This window comes from Bos indicus, chromosome 17 (genome assembly GCF_029378745.1).
Source record: "Bos indicus isolate NIAB-ARS_2022 breed Sahiwal x Tharparkar chromosome 17, NIAB-ARS_B.indTharparkar_mat_pri_1.0, whole genome shotgun sequence".
In the NCBI taxonomy this organism is placed as follows: Eukaryota; Metazoa; Chordata; class Mammalia; order Artiodactyla; family Bovidae; genus Bos; species Bos indicus.
Window position 1 is genome coordinate 49,881,123 of NC_091776.1, and position 17,689 is coordinate 49,898,811.

The 17,689-nt window shown below is 40.8% G+C and overlaps 1 non-coding gene across 1 annotated transcript; it reads right to left on the bottom strand.

Annotated features, from left to right (window-relative positions):
- Window positions 1-6,613: 6,613 nt before the first annotated feature.
- Window positions 6,614-6,686, bottom strand: TRNAG-CCC (transfer RNA glycine (anticodon CCC)). Its single transcript has one exon. It is a non-coding gene; the product is annotated as a tRNA-Gly (tRNA).
- Window positions 6,687-17,689: the final 11,003 nt, after the last annotated feature.

Below are 17,689 nucleotides of genomic sequence, written 5' to 3' on the forward strand. Positions count from 1 at the left end.
TCACTTCCTGTGCGGACAAAGAAGTGTGCTATTTTTGCAATCATCCTTTCTGACTGGTGCAGAAGGAAGCTGTGGGCTTCACCTCGTGATGGAGAAGAAAGTTCTTGCTCAAGAGATGAGGTCGTTGGGGGCTCCAGGCTTCTATGTGTGGACTTGCCTGTTGTTGGTGTGTGGGTATAAACTCAAGAGTATATGTGTGTGAACAAACATGGAAGAGGCACAGTTTCATCCCATTTCCAGGCACTGGACTCCCATCACCATCACACTAGTGAAAAATCAGCACTTTTCTTTTTTTTAATTTTTATTTTATATTGGAGCTATAGTTGATTTTGTGGTCAGGTGGATGGCAAAGTGGTTTAGTTCTACATGAGAGAGAGAGAGAGAGAAAGAGAATAGTCACTCAGTTGTTTCTGACTCTTTGCTACCCCATGGACTGTAACCAGCCAGGCTCCTCTGTCCATGGAATTCTCTAGCAAGAACACTGGAGTGGGTCGCCATTTTCTTCTCCAGGGGATCTTCCTGACCCAGGGATTGAACCCTGGTCGTCTGCACTGCAGGCAGATTCTTAACCGCTGAGCCACCAGATGAGTCCTTCAGTTATATATATATCAATACATATATCCATTCTTTATCAGATTCTTTTCCCTTATAGGTTATTACAGAATACTGAGTAGATTTCCTTGTGCTTTACAGTAGATCCCTGCTGACTATCTATTTTGCATACAGTACTGTTTATATAAGTGGGTCTCATAAGGAATCAGTCCCATCAAAGGCTGATGGAGGCCTAGGTGATTCCATTTTGACCTAACACACCAAATTTTTTAAATAGTAAAATGATGCAATGAGATTATAAAAACTGAGATGTATTTCAACCGCTTATATTCTCTGAATTCATACTTTTAATACATGACAGTATTTTTAATAGATTCTTGGGCTAGCTACATACAATTACATCACTTAACAGATACTGATTCATAGCATGTTGTGAATTTCATTGTCTGGTACTGTGCAAATTGTAAAATATCATTGAATTTATTGTATCATGACTTGCTGCTATCAAAAACCAAAGAATAAGGAGCCAAGCTGAAAGCTCCTATCTAGCAGTCTTAAATATCATCTAAAAAATGAAAAATGTAGCCAAACATCCAGATGGCTGTTCCCAATTTACCATCCCAGCGTGAGGATATTTACAAATATCCAGGAGTTTGCACATTGCAAACACCACTAGCTCTAGTTTTCTCTGCATTCTGTGGATTGCTCATCACTTTGCCCAAGTCTTCCAGAGCACTGCAATTAATCTCTTTGTGTGAGAGTCCATCAGCACGGTCATCTGGTTTTTCTCCTGACTCTTTCTTTTTTGGAAACAAGATAGCAATCACTGTTAAATTAAGATAAATCTGAGTTTCTAAGTAAGTTTTCAAGGGCAGCTTTGGAGAAAATAAAAGTAAGGCTATAGCTGTAGAGAAAGGATAAAGTGGATGGAGTGAAATGACGCTGTGACTTGAGAAAATGCAAACCACAGATGTAAAGGGAAACAAGACGGCAGGTTTATCATTTCCAAGAGGAAGCTAACCATATTTAAATTTGCAACTTGCCCATTTTGTTTTCTCTCTTTCTTTCTCTTTCCTTCTTCTCTTTCTCATAAACCAAACACTGCAAAAAAACAAGAGGAAGATGGGAGGGAGAAAGGGAAGGAAGGATAGAAATCTTTCCTCTAATGAGTCTTTTCAATTTTCCTAATAAATTATGAACTTACTTAGTGTAAAAGGTGTAAAAACATATCAACAATCCATCATTTTGCAGATGTATCACTTTCCATGAGGTGAGTTATGGTTACTGTGCTTAAAATAATTGTTAAAAGTGCAAGAGAGTTTAGAGATATTCAGTAATCATTTAAACTGTTGGGATAAAAGGATCCATTTATTCATCAGCCAAGTCCATTTCTGTTAGGTTGATTCAATCCAGTAAAATGTAAATGTTACTCATGTGTCACTGGACGATTAATCAACATGTAGGCTTAGCCTACTTAGATCTAGGGATTAATAATCATTATCTGGCACAAAAAAATCCATATTATCAGTAACCTTTTGCCTTGGTCTTACTAGACTACAGGTACTATGCTGTGTGTGTCCTTTAGTTGAGATAAATTTTATTTTTTGCCAGAATGAAAGGTACAGAGAAACATATCTAGTGAGCCAGAGGGGGGAAAAAAACGTATGTCTTTATGTTTAACCCTGCTCTTTGCTTTTTTCTCTTAGAAACCTTGGCTTGCATTCAAACTCTGATCAACTTAAAAAAAAAGAAAAGAAAATTAAACAAAAAAACTGTGGTATGAAACACTTATGACTTTGTTCTTTTTTTCTGATTAAAAGGCACTAAAAGGTGAGGATAGGACATCACGGATTAGGCAAGATTGACAATTAGCTTAAGGGGCTAAAAATGACTTTGAGTAGAATTAATTCACATGAAAAATTTAAAATGTAGACTGCTTTAGAATGCTGTTTACCCCAAGTTCATTCATACAGACAAAATATGTAAAAAATCAGGGGATCAGTTTTTGATTCAACTAGGAGGTTGTCCTCCTGAGTTATTTTCACTCCCTTCCAAGTTGCTGCTACAATATCTGTGAATTGGTTTTATTTTTGAGAAGTAAATCAACAAGGATTAAGAAAGACAGAGGAGACCACAGGAACAAAAAAAGTTGGAAGCTAAACTAAATTATAGTCCAATGTGCTGTGCTGTGCTTAGTCTCTCAGTGGTGTCTGACTCTTTGTGACACCATGAACTGCAGCCCACCAGGATCCTCTGTCCATGGGGATTCTCCAGGCAAGAATACTGGAGTGGGTTGCCATGCCCTCCTCCAGGGGATCTTCTCAACTCAGGGATCGAACACAGGTCTCCTGCATTGCAGGCAGATTCTTTACCATCTGAGCCACCAGGGAAGCCCCTATAGTCCAATAGGAAAAAGCTAAGCAACAACCCAGTTTATTCCAAAGAACTACTCAGAGGTTCAAGAATCCTGACACCAGAAGCCTCTAAACAGCTAGACAGGCAATATTAACATAACAGCATTTGCTTAAGAAGTTTGATCTCTTCTCTAGCTGGCAGAACCCATGGTATATTTCCTGTGATGATTATAATGGGCTCAGGTACACTTGAAGATGAGCTATTATACTCCATTCCTGCAGAGCATCCTGGACCCAGAGGAGATGCACAGCCCTCCCTACCAGCTGGGCTCCAGAATGATGATGGCCAGACCCCACCTTCCACACCATGCTCACAAGATCCACCTCTGAGGAGCTGCAGGAGCCAATGGGGAAAAACACAAAGGTACCAGGATCAAATGTAACTTAGGTGTTAGGATAAAATTTACCAGTGAAAGCCTCATGCTCAGGTTAAAAAAATACCCACTGTATTTTAAACAATCTAAATAAAAGAAAATAGGAACTGATTTTAAAGGTGGCTCTGGATTTGGCAAAAGGAATGCCCTTATGTTGATGATGGATGTGAAGAGTTAGAATAAAATTATTTTATAGAAAAAATAAATAGAGTTTCCATCTTTTCAGCCATCATGGAAATAAAAATTGTGACCTCAATGAGATAGCATTTTAAGTCCATCAGATTGGCAAAAAGATTTAAAATTTTATAATATCAAATGTTGGTAAAATGTGAAACTACAAGGATTCTTCATACACTGCCAGTGGAAGTGTATTGATGTGGTTGTATTTGAAAATAAATTGCCGTTTATTACTAAGTTGAAGATATGCCCACCCTATGACACAGATATTCTATCACTGTATATTCTCTAGAGATGCAGGTTCAGTTGTTTCTCATGTCTCCTAGAATAAAAACCCAAAGTCTAACAAAAAGCAAACAAACAACAACAACAACAAAGGAACTGGCGTCAAAGCTTTAGTGAAACAGCCCAGCTCAGCCTGCACTGGACATTCTCCACCACGTGTTCAATATCATTGTCCCTTGCTCTTAAACCAGTAATCAGGGTTCACATCCATGAGGAAATCTTCCAGCCCAAAGGTACACACCGAAACAAGCAAGAACACAGCAAGAAGCAACTTGAAGGGATTAGAGCTTTGCAGAGAAGAAAATTTATAAGAGATAAATATCAAGATAAATAAATATCAAGACATAGGATGCAACCAAAATATACTGAGATGTAGAAATTACCCTAAAAACAAATTACTTATATATGTTGAAAATGGTTGCCTCTGAGTAGAGGAATCAGTATGAGTTCAAGGATTTAAAAATATGTGTGTGTAGGGGGCGGGCTTTCCTGGTGGCTCAGTGGTAAAGAATCCACCTGCAAAGCAGTAAACACAGGTTCGATCCCTGGGTGTGGAAGATCTCCTAGAGGAGGGCATGGCAATCTGCTCCAGTATTCTTGCCTGGAGAATCCCATGGGTAGAGGGGTCTGGGGAGCTGTGGTCCATTGGATCTCAAAGAGTCGGCCACGACTGTAGTGACTGAGCACACACACACATATACATATTTGCCTTATTGAATTATTTGACTCTAAGAGGTTGTAAATGCCTAACTTCAATTTTTTAAAACACAGTGATTCGTGCCATTTTTTCCTAGTGTTCTTCCAAAAGTTCAAGTTTTCATTTAAAACTGGTTAAGGTGCCTCATGACATGTTGAATCATCTGATAATTCCTTAAAAGAGGCTGACTTCTTATAGTTCAAATGATCTTATCTGTGATTTTGCCCTGTTCAGTGGGATTATGGCCAAAGCAAGTCCAGATTCATCAGAATGCAGTCAGCTCAAAGGTGAAAAAGTGAAATTATAAAACCGCTGAGCTCTACCAGCTGTCTCAATCCCATTATGGGTATGTTACCAGACAGAATCCACTTCAAAACAACTTCAAGGAGTACAATTAAGTGTTTAATATCAATATATTGAATTAATGATGCAAAACTAAAGTATTACTGCTGAAACTCAAAGACATCCTACAGATCAAAAACACTCATGCAGAATGGAAATTGCTTTTGATAGACCATTCATTCTAGTACCCAAGACTTTTTTAAAAATCACTTAGTACTAGGAATTATGAAATGTAAAGATGGTCAAGGTAGGTAGAATTAATCCCTGCCTTCCGCAAGATGCTATTGAGAAATCTTGGAAACCTATGTTCCTTATCTTGTCCCTCCTCTATTCTCAATCCTCTTCGCTAGGTGTTTGGACTGCATATCTTGGGAGTATAGATATTAACACGAAAGCAACAAGCAAACCAAAGCAAAACAAGAGGCATTGTGTGACTGTTGCTTGTGAGAAAGTGAGGAAGGTGGTTCCACTTCTAAAATTTAAGGTGGGAATGGAGCATGATAGGCAAAGAAGTGCAAGGAATGAGCAGAAGGAGAGCCAAGCTCTTCCAGGACTTTGGTAAACCCAGCATGGGATTAATTTCACCCTCTGCCCAGCCTCTCTGCTGGTGCCCTTGAGCCCCACATAGTCAAGCTTAGTGGACTTGGCCAAGAGAAAGGAAGCCCATAGATAGTTGGGACTGGGAATTCTGAGGATATTTCCCAATAATTGAGAGACCAGAGGATATTTTTACATATATATCTGGCTGCACTGAGTCTTAGTTGTGGTAGCATGTGGGATCTAGTTCCCTGACCAGGGATTGAACCTGGGCCCCCTGCATTGGGAGCAAGGAATCTTAACCACTGGACCACCAGGAAAGTCCTCAGAGGATGTTTTTAAAGTGTAAGTTTATGAACAGAGATGCCTTGCATTCAATTTTCAGTTGCCACTGTATCCATAATGGAAATTCTTCCTTTGGCCCCTCTGCCCCTCACCTAGCTTCACCAGAATGTACTCAACTCACTAATGCTTTGTGTAAGTAAAGATGTGAAAATAAAAGAAGGTGCTGAGCTTTAAACCTGGGGTTCATAGCTTGCAAATGAGAGGGAAGCTTGGAAATAAAAGCAAAAGTGAGATGTGACTGCAGGATCATAAGCCTCCTCATCATGTTGTGGGAAGGCTTTAGACATCCACAGAGGAAACAAAGAGAATCAGTTCCAAACCAGACTATGCAGATGCCAAGACCAGCAGATCTCAGCCAAATCCTGGGCAATTTGTATAAGAAACAGGGCGCAAAACTGCTAAAAAATAAAGTAACAACCTGGATGAATTGAGTTGATCTTACTGCCAAAACAAAACACAATGTATTCTACATTGTGAATGGATAATGAGGAAAAGATTTCCGACGGTGGAAGCACCAAATCACATTTAAATATATATTTATTTAATTGTCATCATTGAAAAGAACAGGATACCATGAAATGAGGGTAGTCCTAAAATGAAAGTCTGTTGAAGGGGAGGCCATGTTGATTGCTTTTCTTCTCCATTCACTGTTTATTTGGTTGTGATATGTTAGAACTTGCATTATGTGCATTGATGTGCATGGTAACTTTCACCTCCAAAATAGAACAAAGCCTCTTGGTCTTCATATATGAGGTCTAAGGGTGACTGATTAAATTTGACCAGTTTATGAAATTTTTTTTTTTACTATTTGTTTTTATTTATTTGGCTGCACTGAGTATTAGTTGCAGCATGCAGGATCTTCGGTTTTCACTGTGGCACGTGGGATCTAATTCCCTAACTGGGGATCAAACCCAGGCCCCCTGCATTGGGAGCACAGAGTCTTAGCCACTGGACCACCAGGGAAATCCCTAGGGAACTTTAAAATGACCATGTCTTAGCCCAAATAGCCACTCAGGAAAACGCATTTCCTGAAAAGTGCATTTGTCCCCCAACTATGAAAGCATGAGGCTTAGAACAGAAGATCCTGACACCCATATATATTCCATAGAAGCAGTTACCAAGTAGTTCAGCAGATTCACAGAGGTCTATGCCTCTGCTAAGATCATGGACTTTGACTTAGCCAGAAGATAAGTTTCAAAAAATGGTAGTGAGTGATCTCAGTGTTGAGGTCAAAGTCATACACACACACATACACATATACTCACACAAAAACACATGTCCACACAAATCTACATGTTCATATATACACACATCACACAAACCAACATATACTCATGTACACACACACACACACACACTACACCTGCGCATATACACACATAGACACAGGTGCAGAGTATAGATATGTCTCCCAGGCAATGACCACAAGCAAAGTTCAACAGCCAGAGTCATAGAAATCTGTGCCCCTTGTCCCATCACCCAGTATTCTCTATTCCCTAGAATATGACATACCCACTTCTAAGACTGGATTCCAAGACTTTCTTTTTTATTATTATTTATTTATTTGGCTGCGATAAGTCTTAGTTGTGGCACACAGAATCTTTGATCTTCATTATAGCATGTGGGATCTTTAGCTGTGTCATGTGGGATTGAGTTCTCTGGCCAGGGATCAAACCTGGGAACCTGCACTGGGAGCATAGAGTCTTAGCCACTGGACCACCAGGTACGTTCTCTACGAGACTTTCAAAACATGGCCCAGTCTGCATTTCCTGCCCCATCTCTGAGTTCTGTCTCCTACTCCATTTAAACTGAATTTTGTCAACTTTCAATAAAGGAGATCACACCTCCAGAGTTTCCCTCACTCCTGCTTACTCCTAGAGCATCTTCTTTGCATCTCCAAAGGCAGAATCTTGCCTACCAACCTTGAAAATGTGTCCAGACCTCCTATCTGTATTTGGCCTTTCCCATAGAGGACTGTGGGAGCCCTTTTCCATCCTACACTTGCAGCAACACTAATAAATTCCCATCTGAGACTGCATCCACTCAGTGATGAGGGCAGAGTTTGGCCATCCTTCTCCATGCTCCCCATAAAGTCACTGACAATGTCTACACCATTAAACTGAGTTGTAACTACTTAAATTAATAAGGGAAATTTTCTTCTCTGTATTTTTCCTCTGCCTTCCTTAAGTATATTGAGAAGGTTCAGAACAATGTCATAAAGTGAAAATTCCCAAAAACATAAGATTGGCAGATCTAATATGAAGGCTTTTCTTCACTTTTTCTGCCTGAAGTGCTGTGGCCAACTTTTTTCCTTGTAGGGTGAGCCCATTCCCACAGTTTCAGCTGAAAAATCACAGATGCTCACTTTTCCATCCTCCTTTGAAGTCACAGGCAAGCAAGTGGCTAAATTCTGACCAATGAGATGCTAAGAAGCATCTTGGTGCTTTGGTGTTTCTGGAAAATTTTTTCTCTCACTAATAAAAACAGAAATGCAGACAGTGATTTTTCTTCCCTTTTTTTTCTTCCTCTTTTATGATCATTATCATGGGATAAAGTGTTTCCTGGAGCAGCAGCAGCCACTTTGAGACAATGAGGGAACAAATTTGCATATAAGACTCAAGAAATAATCTTATGCCTTGATCATATCATTGATTCACTAAGGCATTCCTTGAAATTCCCTTCTGGAGCAGTTATGAGATAATACTTATTCATACAATATGTGGCCTATTATGTCTGCCGTCTTTCACTTAGCATCATATTTTCAAGGTTCATCCATACAATTCATGATGCTTTAAAACACTTAACTGGTGATGTAAATAGACAAGTAGACTTAAACACCCATGGGCATTAGGAAAGGGGCAGTCCTTCATAATGGTTAGGACTGTGATTCTGGTGATGGAACTGAATTGAAATCCCAACTCTTCTCCTTACCAGCTGTGAAGCATTAGAGAAGTTGTCTGAATTCTCTGTGCCTCTCTTACTCATTGGTTGAAATGAAGTGGCAATAACACTATAAGATGTTAAGATGTGAGGCAATCCGTGACTTGCAAGAGTGAGTGCTTGTGAAGAGTCAGCCTTTACTGAGCTATTATTATTACTATCCATCAAAACCTTGAGTGGATGAAATACCCAGTAGATGGGAATTTCAGGCCAGGAAAGGGTGCATCATCCCATCCACCCTCTAAGCCTTATTCATCTCTCTAGACCATCCCCTAACGCAGGGCTGGGAAACACCAGGCATGTAATACAGGTTTTCTGAGGGAATAAATCAACTGTTGAGTATATATTCCTCATAAAATCCTTTATACATTCCCTTCAGTTTGCCAGATCTTTTGGTTTTCAAGAAAAGACAGACATAAAAAAATCATATGAAATCACATAACCATTAAATATTAGTAATCAATGAAAATATTCAAATAAAACATCTTGACTGGTCAAAGGCTTCATGTTTCAACTTCTAAAGTATATGTGTTTTGTTTCTTTTTTCCCCCTCAAAAACAAATAGGTAAAAAGACAACATTCATAGTTGCAGAGAAGTAGATTCACTCTTATTGAGGCAGTAGAGATTTATTAAAGGATTTTAAGATTCTCCAAGAATGACTGAAGTTGACAGAGGGAGAGACTGTAGGCAGAGCTTCTGCAGAACCATTTAACATGTTTTTCTATGGGAAGCCCAGTGACTCTGCCTTAATGAACCCCCACCCCATCGCTATCCTTGACCCTATGCTGCTTCCACTATCAACTTCTCACACAGTGCCTCCCACAGATACACCTGAGGATCAGAACTGAGTTCATATGCTCACACCGATGCATGAGGAAACTGAGAACATCATTTATTTTTGATTCTGAGTTTAGGTTATCAATTCCCACAGGAGATGTTATCCAAACATATAGTTTTAAACTGCAGTAAGCTGATAGTTGGTTATGAAAGGGAATCTCATTCCCTTTTCTCCCAGACACACAGTTGTACTGTGTGTCCCAGCATACTTTGCAGGTACGCAATGTCACGTGACCAGGTTCTGTCCAATGGAAGTGGCCGAGTGTCATGGGCTGTTTTCAGACTCCACTCATAGACTCCTCCCTCACAGTCCTCGTTCTATTCTCTCTCCCCAGCAGCTGGCAGGATTCACAGACACAACAAAGCTCTCTTGGGTTCTAGGGATTACAAGACCAGAGCATGCAAGGGGCCTGGGTCCCTGAGTGACTGTATGAAACAGAATGCCCTATAGCCCTGAGCTACTTGGACTCTGGGCTAAGCCGTGGAGATGCAAGACTGTAAGTGTGTCTGTAGCCACCATTATTTTAAACTAATAAAGGGCAGAACTGAATAATAAAAAAAAATGTCTCAGGTAAGCAATGCACCTTCAATTTTAAATTCAATAAGTTCGATCACTAAAGTTTGCAGGCATTTTAAAAAGAATAAGCCCAGGAATTCTATGGAGGTATAGTCATTAGGACCCCTCGCTGTCACTGCTGGAGAGCCTGAGTTCAACCCCTGGTGTAGGAACTAAAATCCCATGATTAACTCATTGCAGTTTAAAAAATAAATTAATTAAAAATAAACAGAAGAATAACCCCGATCACCCCAATTAGTTATTATAGATTTATAAACCCATCAGTATTCAGTCTCTACATCAACACACACTGAACATTTACAGAGCTGTTAATGCTTTGTCGAATGAATCACCTGATAACTAGGTTTCAAAATGCAACCATATAAACTATTGAACACTGCACAGCAAGCAAAACCCTTATAAAACCTTGTAAAACCTCTCTCAAAGAAAATGCACCAGACTTACTTTATGACCTGCTGTATTAGGTATTGAAATGTTTGCATTTTTAAAGGCTTTCATGGTAGAGAGAAAATCATTTCTTTTTCTTTATGGGTCATTTACTTTCCTGCATGTTAAGTTAACAGGAGAAAAAAAAAAAAGCTGACATTTACTCTAATACATTATTGGATATAAATATGTATGAGTCTCAAATGCATTCCTCCCGGGAATGCAGGGCATGTGAACTCAGAGCGCTGGTCTCTTCAGGCCCAGTAAAGTTTGCTGTAATGTCTCCATAATTGACCCTTCCCAGACAGTCTCCCTGAAAATTCCCTCTGTACGCAATTTTTAGTTCAATTGTTATCTTCCAGGTTATCTAGATACTGATCTCTCACCACATTTTAAGAACCAAAAGGAATATCTTAGAAAATTGGGGGGAAAAATGAAAAAGTCAAACATGGAATTGTAATTGATATTTTTAAGACTGGAATCTTTTGCCATCTAGAAAGCCACTGACCGATCTTTTATCTTCTACTCTGATTCTTTGTATTTGGCCTGGAAAAGGATGTGGTGGCATTTTGACCTTATTCTGAATGATGCCAACCTCAAGATGAAACCTCTTGGTTAAAATCTTGGATTCTGGATTTAGAATGCTTGGGTCTCAATCCTGACTTCACCACTAACTTGTTCTATGACTCAAGGGAATCCTTTAAGCCTCAGTGCCCTCGTTTAAAAAATGATGAAACCAAAGACTACCACAGGGGTGAAGGGGTTTTAATGATATACCCAGGGCAGTGCCCATTACACAGTTAATTTTTTAATGAGGTATAATAAATTTTTTTCACTTAAAAAATTTATACAATTTTTAAAGGTTACTTTTCATTTATAGTTATTACAAAGTATTGGTTATATTCCTTGTGTTGTACAATACATCTTTGCAGCTTATCTTACACTCAGTAGCTTATATCTAACTTTCCCGACTCCTGTACTGCCCCTCCCCTCTGGTAACCACCAGTTTGTATATCTGAGTCTACTTTTTTGTTACATTGACTAGTTTGTTGTATTAATATTTTTTAGGTTCCACATGTAAGTGATATCATGCAATATTTGTCTTTGTCTGGTTTCTTTCATCTAGCATGATGCCCTCTAAGTCTATCCATGAAATTTGCAAATAGCAAAATTTCATTCTTTTTTATGGCTGAGTAGTACTCCACTGAATATATGTACATCTTCTTTATCCATTCATCTGTTGATGGACACTTAGGTTGCTTCCTTATCACCATAAACATTATTTACATATTTAAAATTGTAAATAATATTGCTATGAACATTGTGGTGGAGATATCTTTTTGAGTTTTTTTTTTTTTTTTTTTTTTTCATGAAGGGGATATGTACCCAAAAGTGGAATTGTTGGATCAAATGGTAGTTGTGTTTTTAATTTTTCTGTTGTTTTGTTTATTTATTTTTGGCCACATAGCATGTGGGATCTTAGTTGCCCAACCAGGTATTGAACCTGCAGCCCCTGCAGTAGAAGCGCTGAGTTTAGCTTAGTTTAATGTTTTGAGAAATGGCCATATTGTTTTCCATAGTGACATCATCAATTTATATTCCCACCAACAGTGTACAAGGGTTCCATTTTCTCCACATCCTGGCTCATATTTGTTGTTTGTGTTGTTTTTGATGCTGGCCATTCTGACAGATGTGAAGTGCTATCTCACTGTCGTTTTGATTTGCATTTCGCTGATGATTAGTGATGCTGAACATCTTTTCATGTCCCTGTTGGCCATCTGCATTTCCTCTTTGAACCACACAGCTCATGTTTGGTACAGCTCAGCTCTTATTTTATTTAGACATGGAAATATTTTTCAAATTCCCTATGTGTTTGAATCCCAGAGCACCATTAGCAACCAGCAGCTCGTTTGTCTGAGACTCTAGAGAAAAAAGCTCAGCAAAATTTTATAGTAGGTGCCAGTCATTCTCCCCTTTGAGTTGAGCATCCACAATGGGCCAGGGATTGGGCACAAAGTAAAGATACTAAAAACACTGCCATAACTCGAACAAGTTCAGTTCAGTTCAGTCACTCAGTTGTGTCTGACTCTATGACCCCATGAACTGCAACACGCCAGGCTTCCCTGTCCATCACCAACTCTGTAAGCCTGCTCAAACTCATGTTCATCGAGTCAGTGATGCCATCCAACCATCTCATCCTCTGTCGTCCCCTTTGCGGGAGTTTGGGGATCTCATTCTCTGTTCTTTCTTCCCGTGGCTCACACTGTTTCCTCACTGCCCTCAAGATGGCAACAGTAGCCTACGGACCCCCAAAGAAGTCTATCCCCTGAAGCCCCATTCTCTCTACAGCAACACAGAATTATCCTCTTGCAGTTCTGGAGGCAAGAAGTCTGACCTGGGTCTCAGTACGTAAAATTAAGATACAGCAGGTCCTTCCGGATGTTGTGGAGATAAAATGATGTTCTGCCTTTTTCCAGTTCTAGGATCCAAGGAGGGGGCTCTATGGGGACAAAGGGAGCTTCATGCTTTTCCCCTCTCCAACCTCAAACCTCCTGATTTCACCTTCCTCCTCTGACAGCCGCCATCCATCCTGGTCCAGATCCCAGGCTATGGAAGAGGGGCTGGACTAGGGCACACAAACTACGACCCCACCCTCTCAGAGATAGGGCAGAGCTGGGAGAGGGAAGACATGAGCGGAGTGATCAGCTATTGATATCAGGCACATCCCTGACACTCCTGGGACCTGGCCAGATGGAACACAGTGCAGATGGATGCAATCTGTGTCTAACCTGGGAACAAGGCAGAAAGACAGACATGGTGATTCTCTGTATTTCTGGTAGGTCCTTATACATGTATGACAATCCCCAGAGACACCAAGACAATAGTGGGGGAAGGGAGAAGAGGCATTTGCTCTCCAGGTACCATTGTCCCCCCACTCCCACTAGGAGCCTTCATCTGAGCTGGGAGGTGAGTTCCATTTCATTCTTAGGCTCTGCTTTTGATTTTATTTGAAATAGACTCAAGAGAAAAGTGAAGTTTTATTTTTTTTTTCCTCTCTCCTGTGTCTCCTTTCCAAAGTGAATAAATGAAAACTAGACCAATAAGTAGGGTTGATTGTTCATGAAAACGGAGTAGAACTCATATATTTCTGTGAAGGTATAGAATTATTACCCTGACTGTCTTGTGTGCCCCCAAAATGTGCCCCTTTTAGAAAATCAGAATGTTTTATATAGACATATGGCTAAGCCCTTGTAAGTACTTGAGACAGACCCCCCAACCAACCCACATTTCAGTGTCTTCAGACAAGGGATCCAATATCACTTCCAGTCCAGTGAGATGCAGCGTCTTTCCAAATTTGCTAGAATGTAAGTGTCAGGGTACAGATACCATGGCAGGCACACATTGAGGATGAAGGCAGTGTTAGAAGTTTCCTGTTCTTTCCATTCTTCAAGCTTTAGGTGAGGGCTTCCCTAGTGGCTCAGCTCAGCAGTTAAGAACCCGCTTGCCAAAGCAGGAGACACCAGAGACATGGTCTCCATCCCTGGGTCAGGAAGATCTCCTGGAGAAGGAAATGGCAACCCACTCCACTGTTCTTGCCTGGGAAATCCCATGAACAGAGGGGCCCAGTGGGCTACAGTCCATGGGGTCACAAAGAGTCAGACACGACTTAGCATGCACAGCCTTAGATGAACCAAATCAAGTATTATTTGGGAAGAGCTATTATTTGAATAGATTGTTGAAATACCATTTGGTCCCAGGACAAATTAAAATTGGCTGCTGTTAGCCTTTCAGAGGATCTGGCTAAACTGGTGTTTATTCATACTCAACTCTGTGGAATTTCCAGTGTCTGGAATGTAAGAAAATATATTATTGGAGGTTGATGTCTGTGTTTTATAGTACTGGCTGATAGGCACTAGAGAGGAAAATATAATTAGAATTGTATGAACAATGTAATCTATCTGGTGCTAATGAGGACTGTTTATTCTGTTCTTTGTCAATGTTCATTTTCTCAACAAGCAAGGTTTTTTTTTTTTTTTTTTAAATTACAGATAAAAGTGAAAAGAGAAATACCAAACACAGTTGCACTGGTTTTGGGAAACTGTCAGATCAATGGCCAGATTTAGTTAATATGCTGTACTTAATACATTCAGAAAACGAAGATCATGGCATCTGGTCCTATCACTTCATGGGAAATAGATGGGGAAACAGTGGAAACAGTGTCAGACTTTATTTTTTGGGCTCCAAAATCACTGCAGATGGTGATTGCAGCCATGAAATTAAAAGATGCTCACTCCTTGGAAGGAAAGTTATGACCAACCTAGATAGCATATTCAAAAGCAGAGACATTACGTTGCCAACAAAGGTCCGTCTAGTCAAGGCTATGGTTTTTCCTGTGGTCATGTATGGATGTGAGAGTTGGACTGTGAAGAAGGCTGAGTGCCGAAGAATTGATGCTTTTAAACTGTGGTGCTGGAGAAGACTCTTGAGAGTCCCTTGGACTGCAAGGAGATCCAACCAGTCCATCCTGAAGGAGATCAGCCCTGGGATTTCTTTGGAAGGACTGATGCTGAAGCTGAAACTCCAATACTTTGGCCACCTCATGCGAAGAGTTGACTCATTGGAAAAGACTCTGATGCTGGGAGGGATTGGGGCCAGGAGGAGAAGGGGATGACAGAGGATGAGATGGCTGGATGGCATCACCAACTCGATGGACATGAGTTTGAGTGAACTCGGGCAGTTGGTGATGAACAGGGAGGCCTGACATGCTGCGATTCATGGGGTCTCAAAGAGGACACCACTGAGCGACTGAACTGAACTGAACTGAATCCATCTTTAATACTGTTCATCACAGACAGCTCCTGATTACCCTGTCAGCACTAACTTTCCAGTCAGGTGAATGTCATTTTGGGTGGTGAATTTTTCCACCTAGTAATTAATCCCAGTCAAAACTTCAGAAGAATGAAGCCCCAGCCTATATCATATGCTAAAATCATGAGAGACCAAGAAGCAGAAAAGCCTAATCAAGCCACTTCTGAATTCCTCATCCACAGACACCATGAGTGATTATCAACGATCACTACATTAAACCTCTGAATTGTGAAGGTGAGTTTTACACAGCAATGAAAAACTAATATAACTACTGAGTTTTTTTGTTGGCGGGGGGGGGGGGGGGGGGGGGGGCGCGGAGTGGGGTGGAGAACAAACTTTATTCAGACACATTCCCACATTCACTTATTCAACAAATATTTACTGGGCACCTGCTCTGCACTGGGTCCTGAGGCAGATAGAACAAGTCAGTCAGATCCATTACTTTCCTGATATTTAGTTGCTAAGTGGTGTCCAACTCTTTCATGGACTGCAGTAGGCCAGGCTTCCCGGTCCTTCACTATCTCCCGGAGTTTGCTCAAACTCAGTGTCCATTGAGTCAGTGATAGCATCCAACCATCTCACCCTCTGTCGCCCCCTTCTCCTCCTGCCCTCAATCTCTCCCAGCATCCTAACTTTCCGAGTCCTCTGTAACTTAAGAGTCAGCCAAGCACAGAGGTCACCACGTCACATGGGACAGGGGCTGCTAATTCTGAGAACAGCACACTCAGGATGCAGAGGGTCTGTCTTCAGTCCTTCAAGGCCAGGTTGGCTTTTCAGGGATGCCAACACCTTCTCAGTTCAATAAAACTTCCTGGTGGTTCTAGTTGCATGGAAATTGGGGTTATTAATCCTGACTTCCTGTTCCAAATACTTAGTGAAGATAAAGACTGACCTAAAAGTGCAGCTTTATTTCAGTTTGAGGTTGAGGCAGTGCATGGGAATCTGACTGAAATTATAAGAAATAACTGGTTGTTGCCACAACTGGATTCCTGAGAGTCTGTGGTATAAGTCAAAAGTTATTTTTAGGAAAAGAGGAAGAATTTTCAGCTGATATGAGAGAAGGAATAATTGTCTATTCATTTATTTAAGAATTATTTTTTGATCATCTGTTATATGCCTGGCATTGTTCTGGGTGAAATAAAAAACAACAGAAATAAGGTTGATATCGCCATAGTGTTTACAATCAAGGTAGGGGAGAAGTAAAACAAGTAAAAACTAAAAGGGTGAGATAATTACAATTCATGGTGATTATCTTGATAAGTATGAGTCAGGAGAGTGACTAGGATCCAGGCCATATTGGAAGGGACTCTCTGAGGAGCTGCCATTCCAAGAAAGACCTGATAAATCAGAAAGAGTCATTAGTGTAAGGCTCAGGGGAATGAATATTTCAGGGAGCGAGAATAGCAAGTAGGATGTGCTAAGGTCTTGAGGTACAAAGGAGCTTTGCTTGTTGGTAAAAGAGCTGAAAGGGTCATGGTGACTTGAGAGCAATGAGTAGAGAAGTAGACAGGGAGCAGGTGTATCCATGAGAACTTGGGTGCTGAGCACATAATATTTGTAAAGTCCTAGGCTGCTCAGGAGGAGAAGGCAATGGCACCCCACTCTAGTACTCTTGCCTGGAAAATCCCATGGACGGAGGAGCCTGGTGGGCTGCAGTCCATGGGGTCGCTAAGAGTCGGACACGACTGAGCAACTTCACTTTCACTTTTCACTTTCATGCATTGGAGAAGGCAATGGCAACCCACTCCAGTATTCTTGCCTGAAGAATCCCAGGGATGGGGGAGCCTGGTGGGCTGCCATCTATGGGGTCACACAGAGTTGGACACGACTGAAGTGACTTAGCAGCAGCAGCAGCAGCAGCAGCAGCAGGCTGCTCAGGTGCTCAAGAATAAAGTGACATAGTTGTGACTGCTAAGGAGCTTTGGAGAAGGGAATGGCAATCCACTCCAGTGTTCTTGCCTGGAGAATCTCATGGACAGAGGAGCCTGGAGGGCTACAGTTCGTGGGATTGCAAAAAGTCGGACACAACTGATCAATTAACACTACTACTGCTAAGGAGCTTACACTCTAGATAAGGAAAAGCTACATGAAATTAAAGAACTTTTGTATAAGAAATATCCATCATTTGTCCCCTCTATTATTTCATCTTAGAAAGCTAGTTCCACCCCGAGCCCTGACCAGAGACTTCCTACTCTTATTACATTGTGACCTCATCTCCTGGTCCCAGATGATTGGTCTAGAAGTAAACATTTGACCTCAGCTAGGCCAATCAGATTCTTTCCACTTGATATTCCATCTATTAGTGACACGGGCTTG